We start from the raw sequence: 6,355 nt of genomic DNA, 5'->3' as shown, positions 1-6,355 counted from the left end.
TAAAAATTTCTTTCATACTTTTCATTTGATTGTACTCTCTCTCTCCTTAGAAAGTTCTTGCTAGAATCTCAAATGGACAAAACCCATTTTGACTATTATATAGATCATCTATTTAAATTCCTAACTTTTTATTACGATTCGAAGGTCGTTTTTTAGAAAGGTTCCCTTGTGATCAATAAAATCCTGACTTTGCCATTGGAGGTCTACATAGTAACCCATGCGGTGACAAAACACTACATTGTTTTGTCCTAAGAAAAGCATACAACTTGATCCTTATTTGGCACACTGATAATCTCACCGCGGTAAGGCTACAAGTAATAGTATGTTGTTGCCACCCTTCCCAAATATACAACTGTTTGGCTATTTTCCCCATGAGAGAATTCTCCGATGCTGAGCATGCCAGAAAATTTATTTCATCAACTCTTCCAACCCCTGGTGTAACGGCTCGACCAATATCACTGGTCCAACCTACATGGGCATTGTGATCAATTGATCCCCTCAAGTCAGGTTGGTTGAGGCCAACCTGTTCATTCGGGCCAACAATATCTGGCCTTCATTCACATGTACACCATCATTAATTCAAAGTCTTGTCGGACCGTTTTTCCATCTCTTCTAAAACCAATTAGTGTTAGGGAAGACTTCAATTAAGTTTTTTTATGGCATTCGACATCACATCCGCAAGTGTATTTTTAGAGCGGTTGCAGGGAGTGACATTGTGTAATCAAATCCATTGGGGCACTCCGGACCCAACATCTGCCATTGCTTCGACTTCCTCATTCCTCTCCGATTCCAAGTCTGAGTGAGGAGCATCTCCTTGTTTTCTACTACATTTTCCCATGATTTCAACATTTCGAGATCTCACCAAGTGTGTCAAAAAATATGTTTGCCCTTTTTTTTTTAAGGGTATAATAATCAGATGCGAGTGTGCCAAAAAAGGCTTGTAACTATTCTTCTTAGATTCAGAACATCAAAAGCCACACTTTTGAAATCAAATTCAAACTCTCGGGCGTTTGTGTTGACTGTTATACCTCAATGCAGAGGATTTTCCTATAGTGTTGAATAAAGATCAAAACCGAGAATAGAACAGAAGATTAAAAGACAGAAAAGCAAAGTACCGCCAGAATACAAATTTAAATGAAGAAATCACGTCCAAATGGTTCTTCAACTTTGAAGAACATTTAAGAACACGAATTGGATCAAACTCACTGCTACTACCTGCTAGCTACAATTTACGAAATACAAACCATAGGCTCCCAAATTGTAACGGCTAATTTCTACAATCTATTCTTAGGAATTGCTGCTATTTGCTAATTCTACAAGTCACAGACTGTACAGGCTAAGACTGCGCACGGAGAGAAGTTCACCATCTATATATTTATAAGCTTTTCAAGAAATTGGCACTGGAAAACAGTTTCGATGCCTGCCTCTGGAACTTGACATGCGTCCATATCTTGCCTCCTTGCAGATCTTTAAGTGCTTCTCGTGAGAGGATATCGCTTCGTCATGCGTTTTGATACGTTCCCACATCCGGTAACTGGTAACTGTTTATCTTCTTCGCCAAAATCTGTTCGCATGCTTAATTTATTTAATTCTCTTCACGTTGTGTGGCCTGAATCTAACGCTAGACATGTATTAATTAATTAATTAATCCCAGAGGTTAACTAATACTTCTACGATAGTTCGATGTGAGCTTAAACTGTCAATAACCGTTTTCTCTTCTCTCCAAATACTGTCGTTTGAGGATTCAAGTTATTCAACCCATTGACCCATAAAAAGTATGCCCATACCTTATTGGTAATGCCACGTTGTGTTCTGTCATCGGGTGGCTAAATTTCGGTGTAATCATAAACACACTCACCCCAAATTTAGGAGATTGTGAATTTTTTATGAGATACCGAGATAGAGTTTACTTGAATTGTTTGGTGAGATCAAACCAATTAGCCGGCGGAGATGAGCTGAGGGCAAGTACTTGGCCCGCCATGAGTTATGTGATGCAGACTTGCAGTGTTGGTGTCAAGAGTTGGGGAAACAAGAGGAGTTATCAACAGTACGGCCACCTACCAATTAAATATATAGTACTAGTAGAGGCTGGTGTGCAAGTCAAATTTTGATAAAATAGTGAGAGAAAACGGGTACATTAATTCACGAATATGCCTAGTGTTACTTCCGTTGATCCACGGGATAACAGAAAAAAAAAAGTTCATGTTGATTTTTTTTCGTTATCCCGTGGATCAAACGGATGTAACGCTAGACAAATTCGTGCATGTACCCGTTTATTCTCACTATTTTGTCAAAAATTTCACTTGCACACTACCCGGCCTTTAGTTAGGATAAATTAAGCCAATTTATCAAACGGCAACAAAACTCTGAAATTTTGAAACAACATCCTCGTTCTCACCTAACCGAAGTATGGAAAATGCTACTTTCGGGATAGCTTGAAAACCATAAATGAAACCCGCACAGCAAATGTGCACAGATTGCAGTGTGGAGCCCACTATGAGTCCCACACAAACGATCCGAATCGTTCATTAAATGCAAAACAATTTTTCGAAGGCCCTTAGCAAAATATCAGGTCAATCCGATACTTATTAATACTCGATCCAATTAATCATCTTACATTTTATTATCCTAAAATTTGAATGAAAAGTTAGATGATTGGATCGAGCAATTATAAATATCCGATTGAGCTGATTTTTTGTAGGAACTTTTGAAAAAATATTTTCTTTAATAAACGGCTCGAGATCGTTTGTGTAGATTTCCTAATGGGCCCCACAGATCTGTGAACAAAATTTGTGCACATTTGCTGTGTGTGGGTATCAGTGCTGAAACCTGGTGTAAAACGAAAGTGGAAAACATGAGGCCTATGTGTAGATTTCACAAATTCTACAAATATGAGACCTTAATTTGTAAAACCAAAGGGTAAACATAGGGCGCCGCTATTCGCAGCCCTTTATTTTCTCCCATAGCCCACTACATTTCGGTAAATGGTTGTTGAAAATCATAAATAACATTTCGGTAAATTGCTGTTGAAAACAAGATTATATTTCGATAACTACAAGTCGAAAATATGTTCAACTTTCGGTAAATAACTGCCGAACATGCATTTTCGGTAAATATCTGTTGAAAAAAATATTATATTTCGGTAATTGGATGCTGAAAATATATCTCAATTTCGGTAACTAACTGTCGAGTATAATTGAAAATTTTTAACGGACTATGAAAGAAAATAGAGGGCTGCGAATAGCAGCGCCCTAAACATAACTGTGGAAAGTACTCAATGAGTAATGAAGATACAAACCTATTAATAACACGTTTGTCAAAGTTCTTGACATTTGGCAGACTTCTTCACAAAAATGGTCCCTATGTGAGCTAGCTCTCTCTTTCTCATGTCATGACCGGTAATCTTTTTTTGTGAAACTAGCTATTGGTAAAGATGAAGGGACGAAGTAGTTGAAGGAAAAAGGGTTGTTTTCAAACATGGGTATGGTATGACAGTTGATGATGCAATTTTACTCTTTTGCCCCTGCAATGTTTACCCACGGAAGTTGCATGTTTTGTAAAAGTAAGTATGGAGTGGTTTTTACAATTCGGGTATTAGAGGAAGTCCATACAGTTTTATTTATTTATTGGGTGACACCAAAAGCTCCTATCTCTTTCTTTTTATATATGCTAAAATAGATAGATAGATAATAGATACAATATTATATATTATAATAGATTACCCACTCCCAAGTTATAGTAGACCAATGGAGATTCACAGAACAGAGGCTACAGAGTAACGTGGTGATTTGAGTTGCTTCTTGCTTCTTAATCTTCATTGGTTTCAATACAGTTTTTTGCTTAAAACTTGGGATGAATTTGTTATTAGGAGTGTCTTTTGAGCATTAGCTGGAGAACCAAACAGGGGAGAAGGAGTCAAGAATCGGGAGCTTGGGAATATTTTTGGTGCCTTAACGACACATTTTTGTGTTTTAATCACAGCAAGACCCCAGAGTTTCTTATTAACGATTTGCTGAGATTGGGGCCGTTTGGGAGCTTACTTTTTTTGTTGTGCATTTTGCATTTTAGATTTTCAATTGTAGATTTTTTTTTATTGTGATTTGAATCGATGGTGAAGCTGTAGAGTGTTTGGGAGATCGATATGTACAAAATAAATTTGCAAGTATTGTTTGAAGGCTAATCCTCAAAAAAAATAGATTATGAATTGATCTTCTACCATGTTGCCATTGGTTATATATTAGGGTATTATTAGTGTATGAATAACCCTTTAAGATTGACATTGGAGTAATTTTTTAATATTGTTATTTAAATATCGTCACAAATATTAATGTCCCATATTTAATGTAATCATTTCTTAGATTGATATAATATTATTAATTAAAATATATTCACAAGTACTTTTGTCCCATATTTAAAAGTCTCTATTTTTTTCTAACCAGAACGTCAAAAATACTTTCTTAAAAACATTTTAAGATAATATTATTACAACATCTATAGATTTGGAGAGAATAGGGGCTAGGGTTAGACACAAAAACAAAAAAGAAGGCAATTTTGGAAATATGATAAAAAGGAAGGGGTTATTGGGTCTTTTTGATCTTAGGGGAAAACCAGAATACAAAATCTCCTCGAGAACAGATTTTTAAAGGAAATTGATTTTAGCACTTCAAAAATTGATTGAGGGGCTCCAAAACGACGTCGTTTTGTGTATCAACACAATTCAATTTTAGAGCCCCTCAATTAATTTTTGGAGTGCCAAAATCACAATCCTTTTTAAATTGTGTCTCCCAAACATCCATAATGCCAAAATGAAAATTTAAAAAATAGAAAATTCATAATTTGGCACCAACGGGGCTCTAAAATGGAGAATGAATGCGACATATTAGAGAGAGAATTTGTAATTTATTTTTACTTTTTACACTTTATGAGAGAATCTATGAGGGATCTATCATACTTTTTAGACATTTCGGACTTCAATTGCCTTTGGTACCCTTATTTTGGAAACAAAATCTCTAAAAAGTACGATATGTCCCTCATAGATTATCTCATAAAGTGCAAAAAAGAGAATAAATTACAAAATCTCCCTCCAATATATTACGGGGGTGTTCCGGATTGTGAAAAAAAGTATTTTTTGAAAAAGAATGTAATTTCAAGCTCAAAAATTATTTCTTTACGTAAATAATTTTTCTACCAATATGGATCTTGTTTGATAGGTCTCATTGAGCATTTATACGGTGCAAAAAAATAAAAAATTATTTTTCATTTTCATTATATTTGAATTTAAAAAATAAAAAAAAACTTTTACGAAAGAAAGATAAACTAGAACGGGGCCTACATCTATTCTCTATTTTAGAGTTTTAGAGATGGCCGGGGTTGGAGATGCTCCGATTGTGGTGGGGACGGAATGAGACAATAGAGCTGGGGCATTTGTGTCAAAGTTCAAAAAAAATAATCTTTTCAATGGAAACATTTAAATACTTGAGATATGTTATATACATTACATAGTTACACTACACATTACACTATATCTTATGTGGAACTCATTTCGGATCTCACAAAAATTCAAAAAAATATTCATAAATTCTAAAATATTGTTTTATGGGATCCTGTAAAAAATCAGCTTCAACGGATATCGGTAAGTATTATTTTTAGATTCGTAGTGGCGAAACTGCGGATAGTTACTGATATTTGTTGAAGCTGATTTTTTACAGGACTCCATAAAATAATATTTTAGAATTTATTGGGTTTTTTTTTTTTGAATTCTTATAGTACTCAAAATAAGCCCCACATAAGATGTAGTATAACTATGTAGTGTACCTATCTTTAGTGTAACTATTTTACCGTAGACTATACCTCCCCATAAGATAAGAGTAGAGTATACTAACGTTAATGCAATCCTAATAAATGCCATTATGGCACATATTACCCAGCGAACTGAATTCAAACTAACATCTGATTGTATTTTACGTTCTAATTCTCAATTTTCAATCTACGTTTTCATTCTCGTTTTTTGCTGGCATAAATTTCTGTAATTTAATACTCCTAATGTTCGGTCTGCAAATTTAAACCTTTAAAAAGATGAATTTTTTGGTTCAATAATTCCATTTTTTTCACAACTTAAAGTTCTATTTTTAGTTTAAAAGTTCTGCACGCCTGACTACCTCTCTCTTGTGGCTCAAACAACAACCCCCCTCCCTCCGCAATGCACCTTTTACCATGCACATGGGTAGAGACTAGAGAGATAGAGAGGCACGTGGAAATTTATGGAAGGACCTAGTGAGCCATGGAACTATTGAGGGGAGGACCTTCCACCCATGAACTTAAAAAAATAAGACCAGGCCGGAAACACTTATATGAC

This window comes from Rhododendron vialii, chromosome 13a (genome assembly GCF_030253575.1).
Source record: "Rhododendron vialii isolate Sample 1 chromosome 13a, ASM3025357v1".
Lineage (NCBI taxonomy): Eukaryota > Viridiplantae > Streptophyta > Magnoliopsida > Ericales > Ericaceae > Rhododendron > Rhododendron vialii.
This window is presented reverse-complemented; position numbering follows the sequence as displayed.